This window comes from Lissotriton vulgaris, chromosome 12 (assembly GCF_964263255.1).
Source record: "Lissotriton vulgaris chromosome 12, aLisVul1.2, whole genome shotgun sequence".
NCBI classification, from domain to species: domain Eukaryota; kingdom Metazoa; phylum Chordata; class Amphibia; order Caudata; family Salamandridae; genus Lissotriton; species Lissotriton vulgaris.
In genome coordinates this window covers 196,948,100-196,960,818 of record NC_141700.1, presented here as the reverse complement: position 1 = coordinate 196,960,818, position 12,719 = coordinate 196,948,100, and positions in this window count along the sequence as shown.

Sequence of the window (12,719 nt, the reverse complement as noted above, 5' to 3'; positions counted from 1 at the left end):
GGAGATTTGGGGCAATAATTAAGCAATATGTGCATTGTTTCATGAAAAAAGTAGGGTACGACTTCCCATGTCCCTATAATCTGCTCAGAGACACACTTGTGCGCTGTGTGCACCTTGGGTTGCTCTAGAACAGTTTTTGTTAGACAGTTTCGCAGTTCAACTTCCCCATACTAATCAACCATCAGGGGTCATGTCTCAAAACCATAATAATGAAAGCGTTAAGTGATTACTTGTTAGCGGAGGAATTTCTGAATGTGACAGTAGAATGGCAGAATTTGGTGTATTAAATAAGATTGCCATAAGAGTGATTGACTGCTTTGCTAACAGAATATTATGGCGTTCTGAAAAGTGTTCTAAAGGAGAAAATGTTATCCGTAATAGCTTTTTTTCTTGTTAAGTTCTGCTTTTTTCTCCATGGAGAATGAATTAAAAACTGATTGCAAAGCTTGGGGACTGGGAGAGTAAATCAGAATGTATCTCCATCCATAAAGAAAAATGCTTTGAAATGAAAAGAGGAGCGCATTTTCTTCCTCTAGACAGGTGAGACACATTTGGTGCTAAAATGTCACATACATTTTTCATGATCCTACTAAATCAGTATAGTGGCATTCATCAGCTAGTATAGCATTACTCATCCATCCAGTTGGGGATACAAATGATTGCTCTGAAATGTTCTTCAAAAATAAAATTGTGGAAAAATACATAACAGTATATTAAGTTTTCTATAAAGTACAATATTTAAAAGCAGCCTTATGGCATGACTGTATTTAACATGACTTTTACATCAAGTTTTTAAATAGGTGACAACATGTTTTAGAAAAGTTGGTAGTTTATTGCAGGCACACCATTTGTATTTTATTGAACGTGTTTGGCAGAGTAATGTTAATATTGGTGAATACGATGCCAATGACATATGCAGGCACAACAGCTGCAATACTAATAAATACAATGTCGATGTATGTCAAACTGTACACGCATAACAGTGTCAAAACTAGTGAAAGCAATGTCGATGTATACTATGACAACTTTATGCACACTAATGAGAATGTCGGTAATTATGATATCAATAACCGCCATGACTTCTGTACACGCAATAAGGAGTTTGTATCGTTGCTGTCAAATTCATCCAAGATGACTTCCCCATCAACCCCGAGTCAGAGATATGTAGTCAGACAGGTCCTGTGACCCACACCCAGGCTTACTGATTGATAAGTCACAAGTGGGTTTATACTCAGCCTGAAGACAAACGCGCAACCAGGATACACTCTGATCAGTCCCACAGATAGACAGCTGCACCACAAGGACGTCTGAGGAAATTGCTCCCAATAAAACACGTTTGACCAAAAGCTCACGTTCCTAAATTACCACAAAGTTAGATGCCACATGTAGTTAGGAACACTCAGCCAAAAAGAACACAGCACACACACCACATGTAGTGATCACACTTTCCCCATTGCAGACCTCTGCACACATATACACTGGCACACACTAGCTCTCCCTGAGGTCAAGAGCCACCTGTGTCCCCATTATCAGATGGTTATACTTAAAATTTCTGACTAGGCCCGGACCCACATGATTTCTAAATATGTGAAATCAGTTCATTACACCTCACAAACTGCATATGATTGGCCAAAACATCTGTACATTGAGACTATCTTCAGATGCTACTTTGTCAATGCTCTCTCAGACCACGGCCTTTAATTAAACCAATGTGTTCCTGTTTTGCCAAATGCCTCTTGTCTTTTCAATTTTTCAAGGTAAATTCATATCCGAGCAACAGTTTGGTGTAATACATTTTTGTTAACTTGCAATTTGATGTGTGGAAACCTTCTGTGGGATAAGACGTATCTTGGAAAATATGATCAAGGCATTTTGCCAGTTCTGCTTTGTGCATTTGCGAGTGGGTGAACATAAGCCAAATGCACTTGGTTTCTGAGTTCTAATATATTTGCAAAGTTTAGGGCACACAAGAGAGGTTAAATACAGGCATGAGCATTAATGCAGGTATTAAAGTAGGTGTTTGATGGAAACCTCAGATTGCTGATATATTATATCCAGACGTGCAATACATTTTGTTTAATCTGTGTCCAACAATAAAAGACTATACCACAACATGTTTTTTTCGGGGCTAGGTTTTACCTCATTGATTATGAACGTGCAATATTAAACAATTCCCATGGATGCTCTTCAATTGGGTAAGTAAAGAGCTGTCTTTAGTACCTGAACGTTTTCGAAAAAATAAAGATAACATATAAATACAATTGAATTTAGAATGACAATTTTTTATGAAATCATGTCTTTTCTAATTATTTTTATTGAATGATGTACCTCGAGGTTGCTGGAACATACTTTGATTGTTAAATGGTTTAGGGCGTTTGCAATGGTCAATTCCATCTCTCACTATCATTTGGGAGGCAGATTTACAACTTTTTCATGAAATACAGCTCAGGCACCAGATTTACTATGCTGCATTGTGCAAGGGTAAAACACCAGCGCAGAGGTATATCTTCTGAGATTATGCTGCAGCTGTTCCATTCCCCTTCACTGGCGCTCTAATTAGAATGACTTGTACGATTCTCAGCGTTGCACCGTGGTGTAGAGGTGAGTGTGCTGCCTGTAGCTTATAATTTTGTGCTGGAAACATACCCTTCCAGTACACAATTCCATGGCAAGATAACATCAGAAGGTCCCCATGCATTAGATGTCGGCTGTGCACTTCGGCACACATTCAAAATGTCAGTGTTTGAGAAATGAAAACATTTCCCCTACTTCAAGGCGGTGTTAGTTTTGAATGTTGGGCCTTTCATCAAAACCGTTGGTTGTGTGTGCTGATCTGCCCAAGTAAGGTCCCTGTATCAAGCAATCAATCATATAACGTTATACTTTTTTTCCAAACCATCAAAGTTTACCAACAAGGGATCAGTAATTAAAATACTCTTATACAAATTCAGTTATTATTGGTCACAACATTCTACATTTAAAATTTGCTATTTACCAATAAAAAATAATTGATAGTAAAAACAGTTTAGATACATGGGGGCAGATGTATCAAGAAACCATTTTGCACTTCTCTAATAGCGATTGTTAAGGAATCGCTATTTGAGAAGTGCAAAATGGTATGTATGTAGAATTTCGCTATTTTTTAGCGATTCCTTAAAATTCCTTAATTGCGATTAGCAAATTGCTAATCGCAATTAAGGAATAATTTTCCCATTCATTTCTATGGGCCAGGAGGCCCATAGGAATGATTGTGCAGTAATTCTCAAATTGCGAATTCGCAATTTGCTAATCGCAATTTGAGAATTATTTCAAGGGTGCAGGGGTGTCTCATGGACACCCTGCTGCACCCCTGAAACTTACATGTGTGTGCATATGGCACACATACATGCCCTATGGGCATGTATGTGTGTCACATGCCACCTTCAAAATAATCATATTTTGTTTTTTAAAAGGATTTCGCAAATTAACACGAACCTCAAATTGGTGTTAATTTGCGATTCCTTAACCCAAATTCGCAATTTAAAAAAGTTTCATACATGCCATTTAAGGAATCGCAAAATTGCGATTCCTTAAATGCATAAGCAAAATAAGGAATCGCAATTTTTTGCGATTCCTTGTTTTGCTAATGTGTGATACATCCCAAAAGATGCAAAATGTCGGTTTGCGATTCCTTAAGGCCGAAATTCGCAGAATTTCGGCCTTAAGGAATCGCAAAAGGCTTGATACATCTAGGCCATGGCCTCCAAAAGAATTTCACAGACCAAAGAACTGATAGTCTCACTTATAGTAAAAACACTGGACACATGTTTCTCATCTCAATAATTAGTCATAATAACAATTGTCACATAATAGGCATCCAGGTTATCCAGCACTTACTTGTGTATCAGGTAAAAACAAAAAGCCCCCTAGTTAGTGTGAGTCACAAACGTCTGACACCGGAAACAAGAACTCAGCAAAAAATCAGCCTTGTAATTTCCCTTTGAAGCAAATCTATGCAAAGTGCTCTTTGCACAGACAAAAGAGCTTCTGCCCAGCACATAATATCTTTTAGGATGGAAGAGAAATACTAATATGTTGCATTTCATCTCTTTGAATCACTACGTGATGGAGCAAAGGTTTAGTAAACCTAGGCCTGTGTTTTCTAAATGTTTTCATTGTCTCTGTAGTCTGAAACCAAAACGAGACATCGGGTGGGAAGATCGCGTAATATTACCAAATGTATTATCAGGTATAGGAGACTTGAATAACAGTGCAACTCCTCCAGGTAAAGTGAGATTGAGACATGTCACCACCCAGTAACTGTATGCTGGTTCTACTGAGCAACATTCATTTTTTTATTTCTTGTATGTCTTGTGCATCTACTTACTGCCTGTGTCATCCATACTCTGTCCCACTCCGGCCACTCTAAGGGTATACAGCTAAGAACACACTGCAACAAAAGAGTATTTTATTTGTTGTGATATCTGGAAATATCGGATGAATAGGCTGCTCGCTCAATACCTCATATCACCATGGAGAAGATTTAAAAAACATTCAGGTAGATGCATCAAGCATTTTTGCGAGCGCAAACAGTGCGAATCACAACATCTGGCCATTTGCGCCTGCAAAAATGGCATTTGAGATGCATCAAGGGTTCATGCACTCGCAATTTAAGAATTCGCAAATAATTGCCAGTTCTCAAATTGCGATTGCATTTAAGGAATCGTAATTTGCGATTCCATTAATGCAATGCATGAACCATTCCACGATTGCGGAATCGCAATCTGGGGTCGCTATTTACCGAGAATCCAAACTACGTGGTAAAAAGCAAAACCTTAGAAATATGCACTTTAGTGCAATTTTCTAAGTTGTATATTACACACACACATGTCCTTGGGACATGTGTGTGCGCAACACCAGTGATGCAGGGGTGCAACAGGGTGTCCCCCTGGCACCCTTGAAATTGCAGCACATTTGCGATTCGCTAATTGCAAATCGCAAATAAGGAATGGCTTTCCCATTCATTCCTATGGGCCTTAGGCCCATAGGAATGAATGGGAAAGCCATTTCTTATTTGCGATTATTTTTTTTTTAACTTTATTGTTTAGTTAATTAAAACCATAACAAAACGAAGATAAAGAGAATTTAACATTACAATAAAGTCAATACAATTCTACTTAGTACAGTTTAAAATACAAAATTTAAGATGATGCTGATTCGGAGCTTTATCCGATTGCTCGTCGTTAAAATAGTTAAAAATACTGAAAATCTTATTTTAAAATATCAAGAGCTTTCAGCCGCTTTTCAAAGGCTATCAAGAACTTTATAAATTTGCAATTGATTTTTGGGTCTGTTGAGCCTAAGGCACCAATAATGGCCGATCTACAGGTGCGTAGACCTTTGGCCTTAAAAATGTTCTTTAGAAAAAGTGTTCGCTCCCGGGTCAGTGTTTTGCAGTGGCATATAATGTGGATAATATCTTCTTTTGTAATGTCACATAGTCGACAGGTGTTTGCATCCGAGCGTGTCCAGACATGTTCGTCATCCAGAGATGGTCGTTTGCCGAATCTCACTGCCATCAGCCTTTTTTTTATAAATATGGAGTACGTTGATGCAAGGTAGGTAGCCGGGATGAGATTGTTATAACTGTTAATCACGGTCCATGAGTGGGAGCGGGAGGCAAAGATGGCTTTATCCGTAATTAATGAATGAAATTTGTCCGCTTTTTTTAGAACCTGTTTAAAGGACGTGAATGGTAGGTTTTTTTACCACAAGGTTACCGTGCAAGTTTGCTCCAGAGCCCCAGACAGATATTTGTTTGCGGCAGAATTTTGTTGATTTTCTAATTCCTGCCACAACAAGCTGTCCAAGGTGTTATTTGTAGAGTTCGTTTTAATTCTATACCAAACTCTAATGCTTGTATAGAGTCTTCCCAGTGTCTCGTTCATCAGGCCAAATTCTAAACGCATCTGGACGGGTGAAGCTGAGCGTGGGAATTGCAAGACCTTGTTGTAGATTTTTGCAGTAAGGCTTTTTAAGGTAATATCATCCTTGCCCTGCGTGGCTATTCTGGCATAGGATAGTGTTGGAAGTACTTTAGTTGCCATCACTGTTAGTAGAGGATTCAGGGAGGGGCCTTGCAACTTTTTTGCCAGTGAGCTAAGTGCGAATGTTAATACTCCGGCTCTCTGCTTCATATATTGTTGTTGTGCGTTCAGAGTGAGCTTGTCATCTAGGTAGTATCCTAAGTATTTATAGTTTGACACTTTTTCCAGTGATTTTCCCTCAAGATCTTAAGTTGGACTGTACGACGGTTAGTTATTGACAGAGTAAGTTTATTTGCCGTCAAAAATTGTGATGTTACTGTCAGTAGTCTGGACAGGCCCACTTTAGTTAGGCTCATAAGCACAATGTGGAGAGGTGTGGCTCACTGGTTAGAGCAGGCAGACCTGGAAGCAGAGGTCAGCCTGGGACCAGGGTTCAATTCCCGGCTTGGCGGGTCTTGAGTCCTAAAATGTCCATGGACTCGACAATTCTCGCTCCGGTGCCTACTCCATTCAAGGGTTCACACTCTGCGTCTCTGGGCAGTAGCTTGCTTAATCTCCACAACGGCCCCTCGCGGTGGGATGCCTGGCTTTCACCTTGCGGATACACTGCCAGGGTTATCTCACAGGGGAATACCAGGACGGGTTCCCTAAGCAAGTGTTTAGAAACCAGTGGTGATTTGCGCTATATAAATTCCTGTACATTTACATTTACAATGTCATCGGCGTAAGCCAAATGGGTAAGATGAAAATTACCAAGTTTCGGTGCGTGCGCATTACAGATGTTTAAATTTCCCAAGAGGTCTGATATGAATAGGTTAAAAAGCTGTGGTCCTAAAACACAACCCTGTTTTAGTCCAATCGATGTGTATACTTTTCTTGATAGATGTGATCCGTCCCCTAACTTGATTTGTGTCCAAGTATCTGTGTAGAATAGGAGTAGCCCCCTCAGTATTTTCTCGGGAATGGCCCAAGCTTTCAGCTTCGCCCATAATAGCGTGCTGTCAACGCTATCGAACGCTGCCTTCAAGTCGATAAAACAGAGGTTCAGGTCCTGCTTCGAGCGCTGGCATTTTTCCGCTATCATGTTTATTGTTAATATATTAGATGTAGTTTGGTTTATTGAGATTATTGCTTTATCGTCTGCCCAATTTACTAGGTCTTTTAAGAAGAGAGAGGCAAAGTATTTAGCTTCGATGTCTTGGAGTGTTATTAGGCGGTAATTTAAAGGGTTGGCTCTATCTCCTCCTTTGTGTATTGGGGTGATGATAGAGCCTTTCCAGCTTTCTGGGATGTGGTTGTAACTTTGAACGTCTGTAAAAAGCTCTTCGAGATGTTGTGCCCAAAAGTCTGGTGCATCCTTAAAGGCAATTTGTGGGATGCCATTCGGGCCCGGCGCTCCATTACTTTTTCCCTTTCTAATGATGGTGATAATCTCGTCAGCCGTGTACCAGCCATCTGTGGCTTCAGTACACGTATTTGTCCTTTGTGCAGTTGTCGTGCAGTCAGTGATGTGATGTTCTTCGCAGCTGTTTAAATGTGGTTCAGCTGGTTCCAATATCTGTTCTGGAGCTTTCCATCGGTTTCCTTCAAATTTTGTGTACAGGAAAGTTGACCATACCGTTTCTTGAATATTTGAGGACAGAACATTTTGTGGCCTTGTCAACTGGTTTACCATGGTCCAAAATGTATTCGAATCCTGTAACTTAGAGCTGGCCAGTAAGTTAATCCAAAAGTCGTCGTTCGCCTTCTTTTTCAGCTCCCAGATCCCTTTTTTATATAATTTTCTGTGGGCAAGAAACGTATTCAAGCAGCTCGGATCGTTCACTTTTAATTGCAGATTTGTTTGGCTTCTCCGTAAGGCCCTTCTTAGTTCATTTAGTGCCCAGGGCAGTTTCTTAGTCAGGTGCTTATTTTTTGCCAATATTTTTGTTGGTTTCATATTTAGCTTTAATTTCGCAAGAAAAAGAGACCAGGCTTGTATCTTGTCTTTTGTAGCTCTGTTTGCCTCTTGGAGAGCGTCCTTTATTATTAAAGTCCAATTCTGTTTAGGCGAACTGTTCCAGTGTATTCGTTTCTGGTTGATTGTTCCTAATTGGCCCTCCAGGGAATACACCTGTTGCAGTGTCTCTGAAAAGAAGTTGAGTTTCAGGTGTTGCATGCTGTGATTGCTCATTGTTGTATATTCAATATAAAAAGTGAATAATGGAGGAATCAATGGAAGACTTATTATCGTAAAGTCCAATGAGGATTGACTATCAGGACCGTCGAACGTTTTCTTTGGTGGGTTGTCTTTCTCTGTCCTGCCATTCAGAACTTCCATACCTATGTACTCTAGGTCTGTTACTAAGTGAGTGGCTAGGCTGTCCTGTTGGCTCTTTGTTGCACCTGTTGCCTGTTGGGGGACGTTCCAGTGTATGTTATCTGAGGTTAATATCTCGTCTTCCTCTGGTGTATGAATGAGGTTGGAGTTAAAATCTCCCGTTAGAATGATGTTCCAAGTTGGTTCAGAGCTTCGAAGTTTTAGTATTTCCTTGCATAATAAAGTATAATTTGTCTTTTTTACCTGAAGATTCGGTTGAGTATAGTAATGGATCAATATTATGGTTTTATGACCGTACTTTTTCTGGCCTGACATTTTAATTAGCTGTAAACTTGGATCCGGCGATTGGAGTTGTTCTGTCTTGATATTAAGAGCAGTAGACACATATACCGTTAGGCCTCCGATTGCTCTCCCGTAGGTTTTACATTTTTTCGCTGGCACCGTTTAGTGGATGTAGCCCGCCAATGCAATTTCTACCTGCATCCATGTATCTTGCATGGCTATTATGTTGGCGTTGTCCCATTCATCCAAGTCGAGACCATCGTCCAGCAGTCTTTTTGCGCCCGCTTATTTGCAATTAGCAATTAGCGAATTGCAAAAAATGAATCAGTAGGAATCACAAATAACATTGCGATTCCTACATGCATCCCGTTTTGCAAGTCTTTCATAGCAATTCCTTAAAATTCGCTATTAAGGACTCGCAAAACATAACTTTGATGCATCAGGGGAATTACTCCTTAATGCATATAGTTGCAGATTCTTAGGGCTCGATTAAAAAAAGTGCACTGAAAAAGACTGAAATGTGTATAAATCGGCTTGCAATAGTATTTTTTGTAAATGTATAGGTGTGCATTTGTGCTTGCAGGAAGATGATTTTGAAAGTGTATTTTTGATTATCCATGCCAATACTACTCGACCCCGTGAAGATACACCTTTCCCTGCACCCATCAATTTTTCTTTTATTTCTTTACGGTTCTCACCATGAAAAGATGTATTCCTGTTATTGGCCTGACTCCAAATGCAATTTGTTTCAGGGTGGAAAAAGCCCTGCAAAGGGGATTGTGACTATACAAAAACTGCCTTTGTGGTCATTAACATCTTCGATGCTTATGACGGAACGGTTCCGTCATCAGCGTCGGTTGGGCTGAGCTGATGACGGAACCGCTCGGTCATGACCACACCCGTTTTTCGAATCTTCAGCACAGCTGAAGAGGTTAACTTTTGCAGGATTAAGAATTGGAACTTGATAAGTCCGACCATTTTAGCAGATTTGCTCTCACAGTAAGACCACTACACTTGCACTGTATTTATAATTGCTACTTATATACAGTCGCGGCCGGCATGACTCGCGGTGGGGAGTAGGCGGTTGCGCAGGGAGGGGGTCGCACAGTGGGAGAGTTTAATTTAAAAGTAGAAAATAAATATAGCTTACCTTTGCCGGCCCGGACTTGCGTCATCCCTGCTCCTCACAGGAAGCAGGCAGCCTCCCTCTCCTCCTCTAGGCAATCACAACACTGCAATGGCAGCATTGTGATTGGTTGGGATGCCAACCAATCAGGCGTCTATGGGGAGGCCATTTCCTCCATGTAGGCTGCTCACTCATTTTCATTTCCTTTGAACATGCCTTAACATTGAACAACATTGAACAACTATTGCTGGAAGGATGGTCTGCATTCTCTACAAAATAACTACAAACACTACCTCAAATCTATATCTGTAGTCATTACATTGCACAGTAGTACATCAGGAGTCACTACAGTGCATGGGACATTACTTGTAGGTAAGTATCAATATATATTTTGTAATGTACTTATGCTTGATCTCCTCTCCTCACCCACACACACACACATGCACACACACACACATGCACATACACACGTTTCCTCCTTGATACAGAAAAAGAAAGCTGGACTGATTACACTTAAGACCATTAATTCATGAAGTTCAGCGAATGCAGTTTCGTTGGTCTCAGCAAATACAAGAATTAAAAAAAAATACTCAAATCCCATTGAAAGAGAGAGTTTTTCTCTCATCATTTCTTTTTGTTGCTGGGATCCCTGAGGCAGGTGTGTGGAACTAAAACCGTCTGATTTGCTAATCAAAAAATCAGAAAATATGTTGCGAGATGAGGGAACCTGATTCGCTTTTTTTTTTTCGAATGCAGCTAAGAATTAGCACTAATTAGAATTAAAATGTTTAGTTTGTTTTGGTTTTGTTTAGGTTTCATGAATGCATTTCTGATAAAAAAATATGGCCAATGAAGAAACAATAGTGGACTAATGCAATTCTGTGGCTACAGCATTTACAACAAATTACTGAGTCACTTCAGTTACCACAACATTTTTAAAGAAAATTTGTGGGTTTACCAAAAAGAGTTGTTTTTACCTCAAAAGAAAGAATCAAAATAATATGGCTACAGAACGTGCTGCATAAGTGGCTCTTTTTGCTGCATAATTAAGATAACATCGTATAAATCTATGCTACACATTCATATTCCATGCCACACATTCATATTAGCTCTGCCAATGATAAATATATTCTGGGCAGTTTATGGGGTCATGTTGGAAAACACATTTCACTGGGAACTATGATATATTACAAAGGGATATATGTCACTGCAGTTTGTGTATGTGGAGCAACACAAATTACATGACATTGACCACTGTGTAGTTACAGTTAGGCCAGAGTTCCCAGTTTATCAAATCTGCACACAACATTCTAAAATACCGGTTCATACACCTTAGATCTTTCATGGAAAGTTTTGCACTGATCCAGCAATAAGGGGCCGAAAAGGGGATTCCAAAACATTGATATCCCATGTTATTACTCATGAAAAACTCCTATCCTCAATACTGAAAAAAGCAGCTGAATGGAGTTACATTAGATTTGGCAAGCTAGAACTTTACACAGAAAAATCATTGATGAAAATCCATTAAACTGCTCTTAAGAAATTTGCGATTAAAGACATCCTCAGATGTCAAAAGGTGCTAAAAATAGATATACTTGGACGGTTGGTCCCGTGGGAGTCCCACAGTGCCAAATTTAAAAAATAGGGCCCTCTTATAAGCCGAGAGAGTTTTTACACCTATTGGTCTGTTTTGATACCACATGACTGAGACCGGTCCTGTGGTACTGAATGATTTGCGTGTCTGGCCAAAACCCAGAGAAAAATGTTGCAGCCTTCATTACAGTACTTGGGGACTTAGTTCCATGTTCTGAAGTTGTATAAAAACACACACACATAAGAGGAAAAGTTAGAAATGCCTGACTCCTTGTCACTTGTGAAGGGACTCAGTAGAACCCCCAGGGGGGAATATAAAAACACATTGTTCTTCAGGTCCCACAGTCCTCCCAAAAGACCAGGGTAGACTTTCCTGTGAAGTCCCACAATCCTCCAATGGAGTCGCATTCAAGTTTGCACCCTGTGGTACCAGGGCTCCTATGGAGTACCATGGAGTACCATGTTTCCTGTGACAATTTAAAGAAGGTATATAAAAATGTAATATATGTTGAGTGTCTGTGGGTGATTGGCTGCACCTGGTGGGTTGGGTGCAATGACCAGACCCTACACCCAAGCCCCCACAGTGCTGAGTTGAAGAGCATGCTCAGTGGGGTTTGGTTGTCCAGAGGGAGTGCACATGTGGGGTGGGGTAGTTGTGGGGCATTGGGCACCTGTGGCCAACTCTCCTGCTGCCAACTCCTAAAGAATGGCCAGAGAATGTGTTAAGTAGGTGATTAAATGCCTACAGGGCATTGGCCACCTGTGGGGTTTAGTGGGTGTGAGTGTCAGTTGGTTGCAGGAACTGGCCAGTGGCCAGGCCCTGTGGCCTTTCCTTGCCAGAGCATGACTGAAGACCAGGTGCAGCACCAATAATAAACAAATAGGGTCCGCTGATAAGCAGGAATTTTTTATCATGTCGGACTGGCACAGATTCTGTGGAACTGTATGATGTGTTTGTCTGGTTACAACCAAGAAAAACATGTTACAGCCTTCATTACAACACTCAAAGTCTCGGTACAATGTCTTGGTGTTTTAAAAAACACACACACATGAGAGGACTGGGTAGAAACACCCCGGCCCCTTGACACTTGGGGGTGTGCCCAGTGAGATGCCAGGGATTAAAATCAAATTTAAAAAAACATTGTGCTGCAAGTACAACAGTACTCACACTGGGGCCGGAGAAGCCTTCGTGTGAAATCCTGTGATACTCCTGCAGGAGCGAAACTCAAGATTAGACCTAATGGTACCTTGGCTCCCATTGAGTATCATGGCACCCATGATAACTTAAAAAAGGTATATAAAACACAATGTGGATTGGGTGTCTCTGGGTGATAGGCTGCAGGTTGGGTGCCATGGTCAGGGCCTGCACCCA